This window comes from Marmota flaviventris, chromosome 17 (assembly GCF_047511675.1).
Source record: "Marmota flaviventris isolate mMarFla1 chromosome 17, mMarFla1.hap1, whole genome shotgun sequence".
Taxonomy (NCBI): domain Eukaryota; kingdom Metazoa; phylum Chordata; class Mammalia; order Rodentia; family Sciuridae; genus Marmota; species Marmota flaviventris.
This window is the reverse complement of record NC_092514.1, coordinates 38,844,646-38,866,656: the sequence shown is the minus strand read 5'-3', so window position 1 is coordinate 38,866,656 and position 22,011 is coordinate 38,844,646. Positions and strand designations below refer to the sequence as shown.

The following is a 22,011-nucleotide window of genomic DNA, read 5'->3' as shown; positions in this document are numbered from 1 at the left end:
GATGGGTGAGTCCCAGGCCATCTGGGACAGCTATACCATGCCCCCCAACCCCAGCCCATGTGTGGGCCCCTCTACCTGGGGAGGGGCCAAGCCTCTGGCATCAGTGGGCCTCAGCCAGACCTTGCCTTACCACCCCAGCACTGCCTCCCCGCCCAAAGTGGGTGGGCGCTGCTCTCTCCTCCCAGAGACACCCTCCTACCTCCAAACTTTGTGTCCCCCTCTTCCACAGCCTGCCAACTGTTCCTTGGCCCTTCCTCCCAGGCCCTCTCCCAGCACCTTGGCAGGCTTGGCTCTGCAGCCAGGGGCTCCCTTGGGGGCCACCCTCATGAACACCATTATGACTTCACAGTCCCGCTTCCCCCACGTCTGGGGCCTCCATCTGACTCCAGTAGGAACTTCCTACTCTCTCACCAGGGCCCAAAGCCCAACAGTACTCACAGGGCCTCAGCAGTAGACAGCTCCAGTCTGCCACCTTTTTTTAAAATTTTTACTTATTTTTTTTAATCATACATGACAGAATGTGTGTGGGTGCTGGCATGGGCCCCCACGGTGGGATTTCTACGTCTGTCAGCACCAAGGGCTGAGTGGGTTGGGCTGCCCAGGCTGGGGGGCCTGCTATCAATGGTGGGAATGGAGCTACCCCTGGACCTGGAGATCCCAGGTGTCCAAACTACTGACAGCTGGCAGAGGTGGGGGCTCTGGGCTTCTTCCTGTCAGAAACCCCAGGTGGGATGGTGGCTCCAGGGATGAGGGGCTTCTTCCCTCGGGGAGCGTGTTTAGGTACCTTTCAAGACGGCAGACTGAGGAATCAGACCAGAGACTCTGCGTCTAATAGAAGATAAAGTTGGTCCTCATCTTCATCTCGTGGGGGCAGGCCCCAAATTCCTTAATAAGACTCCTATAGCACAAGAGTTAAAACCAAGAATCAACAAATGGGACGAATTCAAACTGAAAAAGTTTTTTCTCAGCAAGAGAAATAATATGCGAGGTGAATAGGGAGCCTACATCCTGGGAACCAATTTTTACCCCTCAAACATCAGATAGAGGCCTAATCTCTAGAGTGTACAAAGAACTCAAAAAGTTAAACAACAAAAAAGCAGATAACCCAATCAACAAATGGGCCAAGGACTTGGACAGAAACTTCTCAGAAGAGGACATACAATCAATTAACAAATACATGAAAAAATGCTCACCATCTCTAGCAATCAGAGAAATGCAAATCAAAACCACCCTAAGATACCATCTCACTCCAGTCAGAAAGGCAGCCATTACGAAGTCAAACAACAATAAGTGCTGGCGAGGATGGGGGTGGGGGGGGGGGGGGAGGTACACTCATACATTGCTGGTGGGACTGCAAATTGGTGCAGCCAATTTGGAAAGCAGTATGGAGATTCCTTGGAAAGCTGGAATGGAAACACCATTTGACCCAGCTATTCTCCTTCTTGGATTATACCCAAAAGACCTAAGAAGAGCATACTACAGGGACACAGCCACATCAATGTTTACAGCAGCACAATTCACAATAGCTAGAATGTGGAACCAACCTAGATGCCCTTTAATAGATGAATGGATTAAAAAATGTGGCATTTATACACAATGAAATATTACTCAGCACTAAAAAGTAACAAGATCATGGCATTTGCAGGGAAATGGATGGCAAAGAAGGCCCAGTGTGAGAAGGTGGCTGTAGGCAGAGCGGGACAGCCATTGCCAAGGAAGAAATGCTCATCCATGGGGAATACGGGTAGGCCACAGAAATGAAAGTTTCCTTTGCCGTCACATCAATAGGGGGACCTCTGAGGCTGCCACCACTTCTGGAACTGGCCTGTCCAGTCACCACTGAGGACCTGAACTGGGAGAAACAGAAAGCTCCGCAGCACATCCACTGCCTTCTGATGGGTGAGTCCCAGGCCATCTGGGACAGCTATACCATGCCCCCCAACCCCAGCCCATGTGTGGGCCCCTCTACCTGGGGAGGGGCCAAGCCTCTGGCATCAGTGGGCCTCAGCCAGACCTTGCCTTACCACCCCAGCACTGCCTCCCCCGCCCAAAGTGGGTGGGCGCTGCTCTCTCCTCCCAGAGACACCCTCCTACCTCCAAACTTTGTGTCCCCCTCTTCCACAGCCTGCCAACTGTTCCTTGGCCCTTCCTCCCAGGCCCTCTCCCAGCACCTTGGCAGGCTTGGCTCTGCAGCCAGGGGCTCCCTTGGGGGCCACCCTCATGAACACCATTATGACTTCACAGTCCCGCTTCCCCCACGTCTGGGGCCTCCATCTGACTCCAGTAGGAACTTCCTACTCTCTCACCAGGCCCAAAGCCCAACAGTACTCACAGGGCCTCAGCAGTAGACAGCTCCAGTCTGCCACCTTTTTTTAAAATTTTTACTTATTTTTTTTAATCATACATGACAGAATGTGTGTGGGTGCTGGCATGGGCCCCCACGGTGGGATTTCTACGTCTGTCAGCACCAAGGGCTGAGTGGGTTGGGCTGCCCAGGCTGGGGGGCCTGCTATCAATGGTGGGAATGGAGCTACCCCTGGACCTGGAGATCCCAGGTGTCCAAACTACTGACAGCTGGCAGAGGTGGGGGCTCTGGGCTTCTTCCTGTCAGAAACCCCAGGTGGGATGGTGGGCTCCAGGGATGAGGGGCTTCTTCCCTCGGGGAGCGTGTTTAGGTACCTTTCAAGACGGCAGACTGAGGAATCAGACCAGAGACTCTGCGTCTAATAGAAGATAAAGTTGGTCCTCATCTTCATCTCGTGGGGGCAGGCCCCAAATTCCTTAATAAGACTCCTATAGCACAAGAGTTAAAACCAAGAATCAACAAATGGGACGAATTCAAACTGAAAAAGTTTTTTCTCAGCAAGAGAAATAATATGCGAGGTGAATAGGGAGCCTACATCCTGGGAACCAATTTTTACCCCTCAAACATCAGATAGAGGCCTAATCTCTAGAGTGTACAAAGAACTCAAAAAGTTAAACAACAAAAAAGCAGATAACCCAATCAACAAATGGGCCAAGGACTTGGACAGAAACTTCTCAGAAGAGGACATACAATCAATTAACAAATACATGAAAAAATGCTCACCATCTCTAGCAATCAGAGAAATGCAAATCAAAACCACCCTAAGATACCATCTCACTCCAGTCAGAAAGGCAGCCATTATGAAGTCAAACAACAATAAGTGCTGGCGAGGATGGGGGTGGGGGGGGGGGGAGGTACACTCATACATTGCTGGTGGGACTGCAAATTGGTGCAGCCAATTTGGAAAGCAGTATGGAGATTCCTTGGAAAGCTGGGAATGGAAACACCATTTGACCCAGCTATTCTCCTTCTTGGATTATACCCAAAAGACCTAAGAAGAGCATACTACAGGGACACAGCCACATCAATGTTTACAGCAGCACAATTCACAATAGCTAGAATGTGGAACCAACCTAGATGCCCTTTAATAGATGAATGGATTAAAAAATGTGGCATTTATACACAATGAAATATTACTCAGCACTAAAAAGTAACAAGATCATGGCATTTGCAGGGAAATGGATGGCAAAGAAGGCCCAGTGTGAGAAGGTGGCTGTAGGCAGAGCGGGACAGCCATTGCCAAGGAAGAAATGCTCATCCATGGGGAATACGGGTAGGCCACAGAAATGAAAGTTTCCTTTGCCGTCACATCAATAGGGGGACCTCTGAGGCTGCCACCACTTCTGGAACTGGCCTGTCCAGTCACCACTGAGGACCTGAACTGGGAGAAACAGAAAGCTCCGCAGCACATCCACTGCCTTCTGATGGGTGAGTCCCAGGCCATCTGGGACAGCTATACCATGCCCCCCAACCCCAGCCCATGTGTGGGCCCCTCTACCTGGGGAGGGGCCAAGCCTCTGGCATCAGTGGGCCTCAGCCAGACCTTGCCTTACCACCCCAGCACTGCCTCCCCGCCCAAAGTGGGTGGGCGCTGCTCTCTCCTCCCAGAGACACCCTCCTACCTCCAAACTTTGTGTCCCCCTCTTCCACAGCCTGCCAACTGTTCCTTGGCCCTTCCTCCCAGGCCCTCTCCCAGCACCTTGGCAGGCTTGGCTCTGCAGCCAGGGGCTCCCTTGGGGGCCACCCTCATGAACACCATTATGACTTCACAGTCCCGCTTCCCCCACGTCTGGGGCCTCCATCTGACTCCAGTAGGAACTTCCTACTCTCTCACCAGGGCCCAAAGCCCAACAGTACTCACAGGGCCTCAGCAGTAGACAGCTCCAGTCTGCCACCTTTTTTTAAAATTTTTACTTATTTTTTTTAATCATACATGACAGAATGTGTGTGGGTGCTGGCATGGGCCCCCACGGTGGGATTTCTACGTCTGTCAGCACCAAGGGCTGAGTGGGTTGGGCTGCCCAGGCTGGGGGGCCTGCTATCAATGGTGGGAATGGAGCTACCCCTGGACCTGGAGATCCCAGGTGTCCAAACTACTGACAGCTGGCAGAGGTGGGGGCTCTGGGCTTCTTCCTGTCAGAAACCCCAGGTGGGATGGTGGCTCCAGGGATGAGGGGCTTCTTCCCTCGGGGAGCGTGTTTAGGTACCTTTCAAGACGGCAGACTGAGGAATCAGACCAGAGACTCTGCGTCTAATAGAAGATAAAGTTGGTCCTCATCTTCATCTCGTGGGGGCAGGCCCCAAATTCCTTAATAAGACTCCTATAGCACAAGAGTTAAAACCAAGAATCAACAAATGGGACGAATTCAAACTGAAAAAGTTTTTTCTCAGCAAGAGAAATAATATGCGAGGTGAATAGGGAGCCTACATCCTGGGAACCAATTTTTACCCCTCAAACATCAGATAGAGGCCTAATCTCTAGAGTGTACAAAGAACTCAAAAAGTTAAACAACAAAAAAGCAGATAACCCAATCAACAAATGGGCCAAGGACTTGGACAGAAACTTCTCAGAAGAGGACATACAATCAATTAACAAATACATGAAAAAATGCTCACCATCTCTAGCAATCAGAGAAATGCAAATCAAAACCACCCTAAGATACCATCTCACTCCAGTCAGAAAGGCAGCCATTATGAAGTCAAACAACAATAAGTGCTGGCGAGGATGGGGGTGGGGGGGGGGGGAGGTACACTCATACATTGCTGGTGGGACTGCAAATTGGTGCAGCCAATTTGGAAAGCAGTATGGAGATTCCTTGGAAAGCTGGGAATGGAAACACCATTTGACCCAGCTATTCTCCTTCTTGGATTATACCCAAAAGACCTAAGAAGAGCATACTACAGGGACACAGCCACATCAATGTTTACAGCAGCACAATTCACAATAGCTAGAATGTGGAACCAACCTAGATGCCCTTTAATAGATGAATGGATTAAAAAATGTGGCATTTATACACAATGAAATATTACTCAGCACTAAAAAATAACAAGATCATGGCATTTGCAGGGAAATGGATGGCAAAGAAGGCCCAGTGTGAGAAGGTGGCTGTAGGCAGAGCGGGACAGCCATTGCCAAGGAAGAAATGCTCATCCATGGGGAATACGGGTAGGCCACAGAAATGAAAGTTTCCTTTGCCGTCACATCAATAGGGGGACCTCTGAGGCTGCCACCACTTCTGGAACTGGCCTGTCCAGTCACCACTGAGGACCTGAACTGGGAGAAACAGAAAGCTCCGCAGCACATCCACTGCCTTCTGATGGGTGAGTCCCAGGCCATCTGGGACAGCTATACCATGCCCCCCAACCCCAGCCCATGTGTGGGCCCCTCTACCTGGGGAGGGGCCAAGCCTCTGGCATCAGTGGGCCTCAGCCAGACCTTGCCTTACCACCCCAGCACTGCCTCCCCGCCCAAAGTGGGTGGGCGCTGCTCTCTCCTCCCAGAGACACCCTCCTACCTCCAAACTTTGTGTCCCCCTCTTCCACAGCCTGCCAACTGTTCCTTGGCCCTTCCTCCCAGGCCCTCTCCCAGCACCTTGGCAGGCTTGGCTCTGCAGCCAGGGGCTCCCTTGGGGGCCACCCTCATGAACACCATTATGACTTCACAGTCCCGCTTCCCCCACGTCTGGGGCCTCCATCTGACTCCAGTAGGAACTTCCTACTCTCTCACCAGGGCCCAAAGCCCAACAGTACTCACAGGGCCTCAGCAGTAGACAGCTCCAGTCTGCCACCTTTTTTTAAAATTTTTACTTATTTTTTTTAATCATACATGACAGAATGTGTGTGGGTGCTGGCATGGGCCCCCACGGTGGGATTTCTACGTCTGTCAGCACCAAGGGCTGAGTGGGTTGGGCTGCCCAGGCTGGGGGGCCTGCTATCAATGGTGGGAATGGAGCTACCCCTGGACCTGGAGATCCCAGGTGTCCAAACTACTGACAGCTGGCAGAGGTGGGGGCTCTGGGCTTCTTCCTGTCAGAAACCCCAGGTGGGATGGTGGCTCCAGGGATGAGGGGCTTCTTCCCTCGGGGAGCGTGTTTAGGTACCTTTCAAGACGGCAGACTGAGGAATCAGACCAGAGACTCTGCGTCTAATAGAAGATAAAGTTGGTCCTCATCTTCATCTCGTGGGGGCAGGCCCCAAATTCCTTAATAAGACTCCTATAGCACAAGAGTTAAAACCAAGAATCAACAAATGGGACGAATTCAAACTGAAAAAGTTTTTTCTCAGCAAGAGAAATAATATGCGAGGTGAATAGGGAGCCTACATCCTGGGAACCAATTTTTACCCCTCAAACATCAGATAGAGGCCTAATCTCTAGAGTGTACAAAGAACTCAAAAAGTTAAACAACAAAAAAGCAGATAACCCAATCAACAAATGGGCCAAGGACTTGGACAGAAACTTCTCAGAAGAGGACATACAATCAATTAACAAATACATGAAAAAATGCTCACCATCTCTAGCAATCAGAGAAATGCAAATCAAAACCACCCTAAGATACCATCTCACTCCAGTCAGAAAGGCAGCCATTACGAAGTCAAACAACAATAAGTGCTGGCGAGGATGGGGGTGGGGGGGGGGGGGGAGGTACACTCATACATTGCTGGTGGGACTGCAAATTGGTGCAGCCAATTTGGAAAGCAGTATGGAGATTCCTTGGAAAGCTGGGAATGGAAACACCATTTGACCCAGCTATTCTCCTTCTTGGATTATACCCAAAAGACCTAAGAAGAGCATACTACAGGGACACAGCCACATCAATGTTTACAGCAGCACAATTCACAATAGCTAGAATGTGGAACCAACCTAGATGCCCTTTAATAGATGAATGGATTAAAAAATGTGGCATTTATACACAATGAAATATTACTCAGCACTAAAAAGTAACAAGATCATGGCATTTGCAGGGAAATGGATGGCAAAGAAGGCCCAGTGTGAGAAGGTGGCTGTAGGCAGAGCGGGACAGCCATTGCCAAGGAAGAAATGCTCATCCATGGGGAATACGGGTAGGCCACAGAAATGAAAGTTTCCTTTGCCGTCACATCAATAGGGGGACCTCTGAGGCTGCCACCACTTCTGGAACTGGCCTGTCCAGTCACCACTGAGGACCTGAACTGGGAGAAACAGAAAGCTCCGCAGCACATCCACTGCCTTCTGATGGGTGAGTCCCAGGCCATCTGGGACAGCTATACCATGCCCCCCAACCCCAGCCCATGTGTGGGCCCCTCTACCTGGGGAGGGGCCAAGCCTCTGGCATCAGTGGGCCTCAGCCAGACCTTGCCTTACCACCCCAGCACTGCCTCCCCGCCCAAAGTGGGTGGGCGCTGCTCTCTCCTCCCAGAGACACCCTCCTACCTCCAAACTTTGTGTCCCCCTCTTCCACAGCCTGCCAACTGTTCCTTGGCCCTTCCTCCCAGGCCCTCTCCCAGCACCTTGGCAGGCTTGGCTCTGCAGCCAGGGGCTCCCTTGGGGGCCACCCTCATGAACACCATTATGACTTCACAGTCCCGCTTCCCCCACGTCTGGGGCCTCCATCTGACTCCAGTAGGAACTTCCTACTCTCTCACCAGGGCCCAAAGCCCAACAGTACTCACAGGGCCTCAGCAGTAGACAGCTCCAGTCTGCCACCTTTTTTTAAAATTTTTACTTATTTTTTTTAATCATACATGACAGAATGTGTGTGGGTGCTGGCATGGGCCCCCACGGTGGGATTTCTACGTCTGTCAGCACCAAGGGCTGAGTGGGTTGGGCTGCCCAGGCTGGGGGGCCTGCTATCAATGGTGGGAATGGAGCTACCCCTGGACCTGGAGATCCCAGGTGTCCAAACTACTGACAGCTGGCAGAGGTGGGGGCTCTGGGCTTCTTCCTGTCAGAAACCCCAGGTGGGATGGTGGCTCCAGGGATGAGGGGCTTCTTCCCTCGGGGAGCGTGTTTAGGTACCTTTCAAGACGGCAGACTGAGGAATCAGACCAGAGACTCTGTGTCTAATAGAAGATAAAGTTGGTCCTCATCTTCATCTCGTGGGGGCAGGCCCCAAATTCCTTAATAAGACTCCTATAGCACAAGAGTTAAAACCAAGAATCAACAAATGGGACGAATTCAAACTGAAAAAGTTTTTTCTCAGCAAGAGAAATAATATGCGAGGTGAATAGGGAGCCTACATCCTGGGAACCAATTTTTACCCCTCAAACATCAGATAGAGGCCTAATCTCTAGAGTGTACAAAGAACTCAAAAAGTTAAACAACAAAAAACCAGATAACCCAATCAACAAATGGGCCAAGGACTTGGACAGAAACTTCTCAGAAGAGGACATACAATCAATTAACAAATACATGAAAAAATGCTCACCATCTCTAGCAATCAGAGAAATGCAAATCAAAACCACCCTAAGATACCATCTCACTCCAGTCAGAAAGGCAGCCATTATGAAGTCAAACAACAATAAGTGCTGGCGAGGATGGGGGTGGGGGGGGGGGAGGTACACTCATACATTGCTGGTGGGACTGCAAATTGGTGCAGCCAATTTGGAAAGCAGTATGGAGATTCCTTGGAAAGCTGGGAATGGAAACACCATTTGACCCAGCTATTCTCCTTCTTGGATTATACCCAAAAGACCTAAGAAGAGCATACTACAGGGACACAGCCACATCAATGTTTACAGCAGCACAATTCACAATAGCTAGAATGTGGAACCAACCTAGATGCCCTTTAATAGATGAATGGATTAAAAAATGTGGCATTTATACACAATGAAATATTACTCAGCACTAAAAAGTAACAAGATCATGGCATTTGCAGGGAAATGGATGGCAAAGAAGGCCCAGTGTGAGAAGGTGGCTGTAGGCAGAGCGGGACAGCCATTGCCAAGGAAGAAATGCTCATCCATGGGGAATACGGGTAGGCCACAGAAATGAAAGTTTCCTTTGCCGTCACATCAATAGGGGGACCTCTGAGGCTGCCACCACTTCTGGAACTGGCCTGTCCAGTCACCACTGAGGACCTGAACTGGGAGAAACAGAAAGCTCCGCAGCACATCCACTGCCTTCTGATGGGTGAGTCCCAGGCCATCTGGGACAGCTATACCATGCCCCCCAACCCCAGCCCATGTGTGGGCCCCTCTACCTGGGGAGGGGCCAAGCCTCTGGCATCAGTGGGCCTCAGCCAGACCTTGCCTTACCACCCCAGCACTGCCTCCCCGCCCAAAGTGGGTGGGCGCTGCTCTCTCCTCCCAGAGACACCCTCCTACCTCCAAACTTTGTGTCCCCCTCTTCCACAGCCTGCCAACTGTTCCTTGGCCCTTCCTCCCAGGCCCTCTCCCAGCACCTTGGCAGGCTTGGCTCTGCAGCCAGGGGCTCCCTTGGGGGCCACCCTCATGAACACCATTATGACTTCACAGTCCCGCTTCCCCCACGTCTGGGGCCTCCATCTGACTCCAGTAGGAACTTCCTACTCTCTCACCAGGGCCCAAAGCCCAACAGTACTCACAGGGCCTCAGCAGTAGACAGCTCCAGTCTGCCACCTTTTTTTAAAATTTTTACTTATTTTTTTTAATCATACATGACAGAATGTGTGTGGGTGCTGGCATGGGCCCCCACGGTGGGATTTCTACGTCTGTCAGCACCAAGGGCTGAGTGGGTTGGGCTGCCCAGGCTGGGGGGCCTGCTATCAATGGTGGGAATGGAGCTACCCCTGGACCTGGAGATCCCAGGTGTCCAAACTACTGACAGCTGGCAGAGGTGGGGGCTCTGGGCTTCTTCCTGTCAGAAACCCCAGGTGGGATGGTGGCTCCAGGGATGAGGGGCTTCTTCCCTCGGGGAGCGTGTTTAGGTACCTTTCAAGACGGCAGACTGAGGAATCAGACCAGAGACTCTGCGTCTAATAGAAGATAAAGTTGGTCCTCATCTTCATCTCGTGGGGGCAGGCCCCAAATTCCTTAATAAGACTCCTATAGCACAAGAGTTAAAACCAAGAATCAACAAATGGGACGAATTCAAACTGAAAAAGTTTTTTCTCAGCAAGAGAAATAATATGCGAGGTGAATAGGGAGCCTACATCCTGGGAACCAATTTTTACCCCTCAAACATCAGATAGAGGCCTAATCTCTAGAGTGTACAAAGAACTCAAAAAGTTAAACAACAAAAAAGCAGATAACCCAATCAACAAATGGGCCAAGGACTTGGACAGAAACTTCTCAGAAGAGGACATACAATCAATTAACAAATACATGAAAAAATGCTCACCATCTCTAGCAATCAGAGAAATGCAAATCAAAACCACCCTAAGATACCATCTCACTCCAGTCAGAAAGGCAGCCATTATGAAGTCAAACAACAATAAGTGCTGGCGAGGATGGGGGTGGGGGGGGGGGAGGTACACTCATACATTGCTGGTGGGACTGCAAATTGGTGCAGCCAATTTGGAAAGCAGTATGGAGATTCCTTGGAAAGCTGGGAATGGAACCACCATTTGACCCAGCTATTCTCCTTCTTGGATTATACCCAAAAGACCTAAGAAGAGCATACTACAGGGACACAGCCACATCAATGTTTACAGCAGCACAATTCACAATAGCTAGAATGTGGAACCAACCTAGATGCCCTTTAATAGATGAATGGATTAAAAAATGTGGCATTTATACACAATGAAATATTACTCAGCACTAAAAAATAACAAGATCATGGCATTTGCAGGGAAATGGATGGCAAAGAAGGCCCAGTGTGAGAAGGTGGCTGTAGGCAGAGCGGGACAGCCATTGCCAAGGAAGAAATGCTCATCCATGGGGAATACGGGTAGGCCACAGAAATGAAAGTTTCCTTTGCCGTCACATCAATAGGGGGACCTCTGAGGCTGCCACCACTTCTGGAACTGGCCTGTCCAGTCACCACTGAGGACCTGAACTGGGAGAAACAGAAAGCTCCGCAGCACATCCACTGCCTTCTGATGGGTGAGTCCCAGGCCATCTGGGACAGCTATACCATGCCCCCCAACCCCAGCCCATGTGTGGGCCCCTCTACCTGGGGAGGGGCCAAGCCTCTGGCATCAGTGGGCCTCAGCCAGACCTTGCCTTACCACCCCAGCACTGCCTCCCCGCCCAAAGTGGGTGGGCGCTGCTCTCTCCTCCCAGAGACACCCTCCTACCTCCAAACTTTGTGTCCCCCTCTTCCACAGCCTGCCAACTGTTCCTTGGCCCTTCCTCCCAGGCCCTCTCCCAGCACCTTGGCAGGCTTGGCTCTGCAGCCAGGGGCTCCCTTGGGGGCCACCCTCATGAACACCATTATGACTTCACAGTCCCGCTTCCCCCACGTCTGGGGCCTCCATCTGACTCCAGTAGGAACTTCCTACTCTCTCACCAGGGCCCAAAGCCCAACAGTACTCACAGGGCCTCAGCAGTAGACAGCTCCAGTCTGCCACCTTTTTTTAAAATTTTTACTTATTTTTTTTAATCATACATGACAGAATGTGTGTGGGTGCTGGCATGGGCCCCCACGGTGGGATTTCTACGTCTGTCAGCACCAAGGGCTGAGTGGGTTGGGCTGCCCAGGCTGGGGGGCCTGCTATCAATGGTGGGAATGGAGCTACCCCTGGACCTGGAGATCCCAGGTGTCCAAACTACTGACAGCTGGCAGAGGTGGGGGCTCTGGGCTTCTTCCTGTCAGAAACCCCAGGTGGGATGGTGGCTCCAGGGATGAGGGGCTTCTTCCCTCGGGGAGCGTGTTTAGGTACCTTTCAAGACGGCAGACTGAGGAATCAGACCAGAGACTCTGCGTCTAATAGAAGATAAAGTTGGTCCTCATCTTCATCTCGTGGGGGCAGGCCCCAAATTCCTTAATAAGACTCCTATAGCACAAGAGTTAAAACCAAGAATCAACAAATGGGACGAATTCAAACTGAAAAAGTTTTTTCTCAGCAAGAGAAATAATATGCGAGGTGAATAGGGAGCCTACATCCTGGGAACCAATTTTTACCCCTCAAACATCAGATAGAGGCCTAATCTCTAGAGTGTACAAAGAACTCAAAAAGTTAAACAACAAAAAAGCAGATAACCCAATCAACAAATGGGCCAAGGACTTGGACAGAAACTTCTCAGAAGAGGACATACAATCAATTAACAAATACATGAAAAAATGCTCACCATCTCTAGCAATCAGAGAAATGCAAATCAAAACCACCCTAAGATACCATCTCACTCCAGTCAGAAAGGCAGCCATTATGAAGTCAAACAACAATAAGTGCTGGCGAGGATGGGGGTGGGGGGGGGGGGGGGAGGTACACTCATACATTGCTGGTGGGACTGCAAATTGGTGCAGCCAATTTGGAAAGCAGTATGGAGATTCCTTGGAAAGCTGGGAATGGAACCACCATTTGACCCAGCTATTCTCCTTCTTGGATTATACCCAAAAGACCTAAGAAGAGCATACTACAGGGACACAGCCACATCAATGTTTACAGCAGCACAATTCACAATAGCTAGAATGTGGAACCAACCTAGATGCCCTTTAATAGATGAATGGATTAAAAAATGTGGCATTTATACACAATGAAATATTACTCAGCACTAAAAAATAACAAGATCATGGCATTTGCAGGGAAATGGATGGCAAAGAAGGCCCAGTGTGAGAAGGTGGCTGTAGGCAGAGCGGGACAGCCATTGCCAAGGAAGAAATGCTCATCCATGGGGAATACGGGTAGGCCACAGAAATGAAAGTTTCCTTTGCCGTCACATCAATAGGGGGACCTCTGAGGCTGCCACCACTTCTGGAACTGGCCTGTCCAGTCACCACTGAGGACCTGAACTGGGAGAAACAGAAAGCTCCGCAGCACATCCACTGCCTTCTGATGGGTGAGTCCCAGGCCATCTGGGACAGCTATACCATGCCCCCCAACCCCAGCCCATGTGTGGGCCCCTCTACCTGGGGAGGGGCCAAGCCTCTGGCATCAGTGGGCCTCAGCCAGACCTTGCCTTACCACCCCAGCACTGCCTCCCCGCCCAAAGTGGGTGGGCGCTGCTCTCTCCTCCCAGAGACACCCTCCTACCTCCAAACTTTGTGTCCCCCTCTTCCACAGCCTGCCAACTGTTCCTTGGCCCTTCCTCCCAGGCCCTCTCCCAGCACCTTGGCAGGCTTGGCTCTGCAGCCAGGGGCTCCCTTGGGGGCCACCCTCATGAACACCATTATGACTTCACAGTCCCGCTTCCCCCACGTCTGGGGCCTCCATCTGACTCCAGTAGGAACTTCCTACTCTCTCACCAGGGCCCAAAGCCCAACAGTACTCACAGGGCCTCAGCAGTAGACAGCTCCAGTCTGCCACCTTTTTTTAAAATTTTTACTTATTTTTTTTAATCATACATGACAGAATGTGTGTGGGTGCTGGCATGGGCCCCCACGGTGGGATTTCTACGTCTGTCAGCACCAAGGGCTGAGTGGGTTGGGCTGCCCAGGCTGGGGGGCCTGCTATCAATGGTGGGAATGGAGCTACCCCTGGACCTGGAGATCCCAGGTGTCCAAACTACTGACAGCTGGCAGAGGTGGGGGCTCTGGGCTTCTTCCTGTCAGAAACCCCAGGTGGGATGGTGGCTCCAGGGATGAGGGGCTTCTTCCCTCGGGGAGCGTGTTTAGGTACCTTTCAAGACGGCAGACTGAGGAATCAGACCAGAGACTCTGCGTCTAATAGAAGATAAAGTTGGTCCTCATCTTCATCTCGTGGGGGCAGGCCCCAAATTCCTTAATAAGACTCCTATAGCACAAGAGTTAAAACCAAGAATCAACAAATGGGACGAATTCAAACTGAAAAAGTTTTTTCTCAGCAAGAGAAATAATATGCGAGGTGAATAGGGAGCCTACATCCTGGGAACCAATTTTTACCCCTCAAACATCAGATAGAGGCCTAATCTCTAGAGTGTACAAAGAACTCAAAAAGTTAAACAACAAAAAAGCAGATAACCCAATCAACAAATGGGCCAAGGACTTGGACAGAAACTTCTCAGAAGAGGACATACAATCAATTAACAAATACATGAAAAAATGCTCACCATCTCTAGCAATCAGAGAAATGCAAATCAAAACCACCCTAAGATACCATCTCACTCCAGTCAGAAAGGCAGCCATTATGAAGTCAAACAACAATAAGTGCTGGCGAGGATGGGGGTGGGGGGGGGGGGGAGGTACACTCATACATTGCTGGTGGGACTGCAAATTGGTGCAGCCAATTTGGAAAGCAGTATGGAGATTCCTTGGAAAGCTGGGAATGGAACCACCATTTGACCCAGCTATTCTCCTTCTTGGATTATACCCAAAAGACCTAAGAAGAGCATACTACAGGGACACAGCCACATCAATGTTTACAGCAGCACAATTCACAATAGCTAGAATGTGGAACCAACCTAGATGCCCTTTAATAGATGAATGGATTAAAAAATGTGGCATTTATACACAATGAAATATTACTCAGCACTAAAAAATAACAAGATCATGGCATTTGCAGGGAAATGGATGGCAAAGAAGGCCCAGTGTGAGAAGGTGGCTGTAGGCAGAGCGGGACAGCCATTGCCAAGGAAGAAATGCTCATCCATGGGGAATACGGGTAGGCCACAGAAATGAAAGTTTCCTTTGCCGTCACATCAATAGGGGGACCTCTGAGGCTGCCACCACTTCTGGAACTGGCCTGTCCAGTCACCACTGAGGACCTGAACTGGGAGAAACAGAAAGCTCCGCAGCACATCCACTGCCTTCTGATGGGTGAGTCCCAGGCCATCTGGGACAGCTATACCATGCCCCCCAACCCCAGCCCATGTGTGGGCCCCTCTACCTGGGGAGGGGCCAAGCCTCTGGCATCAGTGGGCCTCAGCCAGACCTTGCCTTACCACCCCAGCACTGCCTCCCCGCCCAAAGTGGGTGGGCGCTGCTCTCTCCTCCCAGAGACACCCTCCTACCTCCAAACTTTGTGTCCCCCTCTTCCACAGCCTGCCAACTGTTCCTTGGCCCTTCCTCCCAGGCCCTCTCCCAGCACCTTGGCAGGCTTGGCTCTGCAGCCAGGGGCTCCCTTGGGGGCCACCCTCATGAACACCATTATGACTTCACAGTCCCGCTTCCCCCACGTCTGGGGCCTCCATCTGACTCCAGTAGGAACTTCCTACTCTCTCACCAGGGCCCAAAGCCCAACAGTACTCACAGGGCCTCAGCAGTAGACAGCTCCAGTCTGCCACCTTTTTTTAAAATTTTTACTTATTTTTTTTAATCATACATGACAGAATGTGTGTGGGTGCTGGCATGGGCCCCCACGGTGGGATTTCTACGTCTGTCAGCACCAAGGGCTGAGTGGGTTGGGCTGCCCAGGCTGGGGGGCCTGCTATCAATGGTGGGAATGGAGCTACCCCTGGACCTGGAGATCCCAGGTGTCCAAACTACTGACAGCTGGCAGAGGTGGGGGCTCTGGGCTTCTTCCTGTCAGAAACCCCAGGTGGGATAGTGGCTCCAGGGATGAGGGGCTTCTTCCCTCGGGGAGCGTGTTTAGGTACCTTTCAAGACGGCAGACTGAGGAATCAGACCAGAGACTCTGCGTCTAATAGAAGATAAAGTTGGTCCTCATCTTCATCTCGTGGGGGCAGGCCCAAAATTCCTTAATAAGACTCCTATAGCACAAGAGTTAAAACCAAGAATCAACAAATGGGACGAATTCAAACTGAAAAAGTTTTTTCTCAGCAAGAGAAATAATATGCGAGGTGAATAGGGAGCCTACATCCTGGGAACCAATTTTTACCCCTCAAACATCAGATAGAGGCCTAATCTCTAGAGTGTACAAAGAACTCAAAAAGTTAAACAACAAAAAAGCAGATAACCCAATCAACAAATGGGCCAAGGACTTGGACAGAAACTTCTCAGAAGAGGACATACAATCAATTAACAAATACATGAAAAAATGCTCACCATCTCTAGCAATCAGAGAAATGCAAATCAAAACCACCCTAAGATACCATCTCACTCCAGTCAGAAAGGCAGCCATTATGAAGTCAAACAACAATAAGTGCTGGCGAGGATGGGGGTGGGGGGGGGGGAGGTACACTCATACATTGCTGGTGGGACTGCAAATTGGTGCAGCCAATTTGGAAAGCAGTATGGAGATTCCTTGGAAAGCTGGGAATGGAACCACCATTTGACCCAGCTATTCTCCTTCTTGGATTATACCCAAAAGACCTAAGAAGAGCATACTACAGGGACACAGCCACATCAATGTTTACAGCAGCACAATTCACAATAGCTAGAATGTGGAACCAACCTAGATGCCCTTTAATAGATGAATGGATTAAAAAATGTGGCATTTATACACAATGAAATATTACTCAGCACTAAAAAATAACAAGATCATGGCATTTGCAGGGAAATGGATGGCAAAGAAGGCCCAGTGTGAGAAGGTGGCTGTAGGCAGAGCGGGACAGCCATTGCCAAGGAAGAAATGCTCATCCATGGGGAATACGGGTAGGCCACAGAAATGAAAGTTTCCTTTGCCGTCACATCAATAGGGGGACCTCTGAGGCTGCCACCACTTCTGGAACTGGCCTGTCCAGTCACCACTGAGGACCTGAACTGGGAGAAACAGAAAGCTCCGCAGCACATCCACTGCCTTCTGATGGGTGAGTCTCAGGCCATCTGGGACAGCTATACCATGCCCCCCAACCCCAGCCCATGTGTGGGCCCCTCTACCTGGGGAGGGGCCAAGCCTCTGGCATCAGTGGGCCTCAGCCAGACCTTGCCTTACCACCCCAGCACTGCCTCCCCGCCCAAAGTGGGTGGGTGCTGCTCTCTCCTCCCAGAGACACCCTCCTACCTCCAAACTTTGTGTCCCCCTCTTCCACAGCCTGCCAACTGTTCCTTGGCCCTTCCTCCCAGGCCCTCTCCCAGCACCTTGGCAGGCTTGGCTCTGCAGCCAGGGGCTCCCTTGGGGGCCACCCTCATGAACACCATTATGACTTCACAGTCCCGCTTCCCCCACGTCTGGGGCCTCCATCTGACTCCAGTAGGAACTTCCTACTCTCTCACCAGGGCCCAAAGCCCAACAGTACTCACAGGGCCTCAGCAGTAGACAGCTCCAGTCTGCCACCTTTTTTTTTTTTAACTTTTACTTATTTTTTTTAGTCATACATGACAGTAGAATGCAATTTGATGTATAATACATACATGGAATGCACATACATCAATCATATTGTCTATTCTATTCTGCTGCCCTTCCTATCCCCCCTACTCCTCCCCTCCTCTCCCATCCTTTCTCTCTATCCAATCTAATGTGACACTTTTTTTTTTCTTTTTCTCATTACAACATCATATATGTATTCTGTATAACAATGAGGTTCTACTTCCATCTTCTGTGCAACTCCCCTTCTCCCTCTTTTTCCCTCCCACCTCTCTTCCCTATTTAGTGGTAGTCTTCGTCTCATGCTCTTCCTCCCTATCCCATTTTGAGTCACCCCCCGTATATCAGAGAAGACATTCAGCATTTGTTTTTTAGGGATTGGCTAACTTCACTTAGCATAATCTGCTCTAATGCCATCCATTTGCCTGCAAATGCCATGATTTTAGTATTTTTTAGTGCTGAGTAATATTCCATTGAGTGTACCCTTTTCCCCCCATCCTCGCCAGCACTCATTGTTCTTTGACTTCATAATGGCTGCCATCCCTGGGGATGAAGAGTACCCTGGGGCAGCTTGCTGTTGGGTGGGCCTGGAGCCCTCCTCTCCAGGGTTTGGAGACCTCTAGTGGAGCTATAGGATCTCTGATGGCCTTTCTCTTGGAGCAGGAGCTCATACAGAAGGCCCAGGATATCTCAGCTCTGACTTGGGAACTCTGGGTGCGGAAGATTCCCTGCCTGGGCACAAAAGAAGGCAGGTGGCTATGGGCCACCAGGAGCCTAAAGTCATATTGTGCTCCTCCAGTGATATGGGCTCCCCCTCTGATGTTCTCTATATGCAGGGCCTTCCACTTACTCATCCACCCTTGGCCACTGTCTCCAAGGGCACTAAGCACAGTCTTCCCTGGGCAGGGCTCTCGGGTATACCATGGTGCTACAAGCTGGCAAGCAGTGGCTCTCTGCTCCTATGCCATACAAGGCATCTGTTTGCCGAGTGGGTGGTCTAGGCTGCAGGAGTTAGTGAAAGGTGCAGCTGACAGCATCATCTTCTTAGGAGACCAGGCATGTGGAGGATGGAGGTAATGTCCAGGTCTCCCAGGACCTGGGACCAGCAGCAAGGAGGCACTTTGCTCAACTGCTGATGTGCAGTTCCAGGATGGCAGCAGGACAACCTGGGAGTTGTGCCGCAGGGCTGGCCAGAGTGGCCAACCACTGTAGGTAAGGTCAGGGGACTCTGTGACTGGACTTCATTCGGGACACTTCTGGCAGGTCCGTGCCCGCCAGGGCCGGGGCAGGGTTGAGGGACAAAGCTTACCCTGAGAAGTACCCATGGCAGCAGTAAGGGTTAGGGAAGACGACGGGATTCAGGGATTCCAGAGCTGAGCACAAAGGGTCCTTCTTCTGCTGCCAGCGCAGCTTGAGGCGAAAGGGCAATGTCAGACCCGTGGCCAGGACCCAGCTTTTAAAGGTTTGAGTAGATAATGCGGGCACATGCAGAAAACCGTCAACAAAGGGTTGCATCACAAAGGGATGCAGGCACATGTAATGGCTGTGTGCACACCCCGCCCCCCATGCAGGCGGGATAGGCCCTTGAACTGTGAACTTGGTGTGTGCCTGGGTCCTGGGGCGACTGTGAAGCCCTGGCACTGGGGCTGCAGAGCTAAATCCCGCTGGTCCACCAGCTGAACCAGTGAGGTTGCCCAATCATCTGGGAAGGGTTGTAGAAATTGGGTTTGAGGGTCAGCAGCTATGGCAGTGGCAGGGATCCCTCCTGTCGAGCTGGTGCAGCACCCCCTCATCCCCGCTGCGCTCCTCTCCAGAGGCGTCATAATAGCTGCACAAGTGGACTGGAGTCCAGTGGACGAGGGGGGTGAGGACAGTGGAGGGCTGAGCAGCCTCTGGCTGGCAAGTAGAGGGCTGGTCTTGGGGCCCGGAGCAGTTGGGGACTAGGGTACACATACAGTGTTCAACTGGCGGTACCTGCACCTCCAGTACAGGGACATGCTGCCCATGCCTCCTGGCGGTGGTGGTGGGGGAGGGTGTGGTAATCTCTGACAAAGTGGGCTGTGGCTTGGGCCACAATAAGAGCACCCCAGGTGCCACCAAGGGTGGAGAAGGGCAGAGGGTGGGAGCAGGAACGGCAGGGATGGGGGCGGAGGGGAGTCACCCCCAGGCCTCTGAAGGGGGAAGCGATGACAGGTGATAGGCTGTGGGCCAGCACAGGACTGGTCCTGCAGGTGTGCAGCTGTGAGTCTTGCCAAGATCTCGCTCACTGGGCCTGGCACTCAACTCTCTGTCCTCCCCTGTTGCAGTGAGAGTGTGAGCTAGCATTTGTGTCTAGTCTTGCTCAGGTGGGGGCAGGCGGTGGAGAGTTTGACCACTAGGAGCTCCTGCAATGGCAGGAATCCCTCTGCCCGGCCCGCCCCAGAGCTGTCTGAGGGCTGTCTGCTGTCCCTCAGGGGCCTGGCCAGACACAAGGGGGACTACTGGGGAGCAAGTTTCCCTGCTGAGCGGCTTCTGCAGGTGGTGGCAGCTTTGGGATCCAGGCCTGTGTGTCTTCCTGCACTTCCTCTGGGAACACTGGAGGGGACAGTCACTGAAAATCCAGAGTCTCCCTGGCTTCAGCAGGGCAGGCTGGGAGGGACAAGTACCCTGTGTACACAGTGTTTTCTCTCCATATGGAAGCCAGAAAATCCCATGTTTGGGCTGCTTTCTTTGAATTTTGGTTTTTTTTTTTTTTTTTTTTTTTTTTTTAACCTTTAAACTTTCCTTTTTATCTAAAAAAGTCAGGTGTAAATATATATATAATTCAAAGCCAAGCACAAAGTTTAGCACAGCGTTGGGTAAACATAAAATATATGTCACCAGACACAACACAGACTCATTTTTATACACAGTCTTATTTCCGTACAAACAAGCTTGATATTCACTTTCATTTATCAAAGTACAAATCTGAGTCAAAGCCTTGAAAACGACATAATTCATCGACATTTTGCATTAGTACCCCAGAGAGGGGGGGAGGGGGGAACCAGAGCGCTCACCCTGAGCCCACTACCCGCATGTAAACTGGCGGAGAGTGCAAGGACCCAGAACTGCCCCTGCCACTCACACCGTGGGTCCTGGCTGTCTCCTAGCACCTTTTTCTATGTGAGATTAACAGAGATTCAGGATGAGATTCAGAACGCTGAGGGTTTGCTCCCAACCACGTTCAGGACTTCCACCAGGCTGCCACACCTGACAATTTCCATGGGAGAGTGACACCTTTTCCCCCTGTATCAAATCTTTCTTGAGAAGAACGAACAAGACCTCAGAGGCTGCTGCCCACTCCCCCCCCCCACCAGGGAGTCCTCTCCCCTGGAGCACAGACGAGCCCCCTACCCGCAGGTCAGGAAGGAGGGACAGTGAGCAGCTGGTACAGACGCCTCCACACCAGAAGGGCAGACGCCGTGGAAACCCCATTCCTCTGCTAGACTGGCCATTGGCCACTGCACCATTTAACACAGCACAGCAGCAGACCTCAGGCTGCGCGGTCCCCCAAGACACCCTGGCCAGCATCTCCTGATACTGCCTGTCAGCTCAGGAAAACCCTGCTGGGCGCCAGGACAGGGCGCCACTGCGCCCCTCTAAGGACAGTTTCACGTGCTCTGGATTCAGGCTGAGCAGCAGACACACCACCAGGCCCCCAGCAGAGGTCACCGCCAAGACTCTCTTAGCTTCCAGAAGGAGCAGCTCCTCATACAGGAGCTGTGAGAGCCCTGAGACGGCCTGAACTCTGAGCGGCCACTGCTGCCTTCCCTAAAAACCAGAGCCATCTGCCTCAGCTGCACCCTTCAACCCGACAGCCACAGGGGAAAGCTGGGCAAGGATGCTGTGGTCAGGAGCTGCGCGAGTCTGCAGGCTCAGCAGAGCGCAGGCGCACTGACCACAGAGCTGCTGCCCACCTGTCTGGCTGCAGGGTGCTGACTGAGCACCACCCGCTCAGCTGAGCCTGAGCCAGAATTTCTGCTGAGGAAGAAAAACACGGGCTGGGAGGCAGGGGAATGGAGGGTGGTGAGGGTCCTGATCCTGCATCCCGCAGCCCAACCCAGCCTCTGGACTCTCTGACCAGGAAAGTATACCTTGAATAAAACCAGACACAACTCACCCTGTCGTTAACAACTAACACTGCCACCTTCAGAAAGCAGAATGACAGTTTCTACCCACCCTGTAGCTGAGCAGTTAGAAAATTTTTTCCCTCATCCATTCTTCTTTCAAAAAAGACATGTTACCTCTGAACATAACCTACAGCTGAGGGAACTAAAGGAATAATCTCCATCTGTGATTAGAAGACAGAAAATGGAAGCCAGAAAATCCAGATTGGATAATTTTTTCTGCACCTGTTCTGAAGGTCAGGATAATGGGCTGAAGTTCTTTCTATTTTGAAAAATGAATTGTGTGGTAGGTAGGATCCCAGAAACTTGGCTCATAGTGTGA

At 51.3% G+C, this 22,011-nt stretch overlaps 1 long non-coding RNA gene across 3 annotated transcripts in view; it reads right to left on the bottom strand.

Annotated features, from left to right (window-relative positions):
* The window catches only part of LOC139702371 (uncharacterized), a 50,368-nt gene that overhangs the window by 14,361 nt on the left and 13,996 nt on the right, over positions 1–22,011 (bottom strand). Inside the window, exons 1-9 of one of the 3 annotated variants that reach the window (XR_011705003.1) lie at positions 18,854–18,955; positions 14,041–14,154; positions 12,145–12,258; positions 10,253–10,366; positions 8,361–8,474; positions 6,466–6,579; positions 4,573–4,686; positions 2,680–2,793; positions 785–898 (exon numbers count right to left, since the gene is read on the bottom strand). This is a non-coding gene — a long non-coding RNA (uncharacterized lncRNA). Of the gene's footprint in view, positions 1–784; positions 899–2,679; positions 2,794–4,572; positions 4,687–6,465; positions 6,580–8,360; positions 8,475–10,252; positions 10,367–12,144; positions 12,259–14,040; positions 14,155–15,934; positions 16,045–18,853; positions 18,956–22,011 lie in introns of those variants that run through there. The other 2 variants (XR_011705005.1, XR_011705004.1) reach the window with 2 other exon arrangements.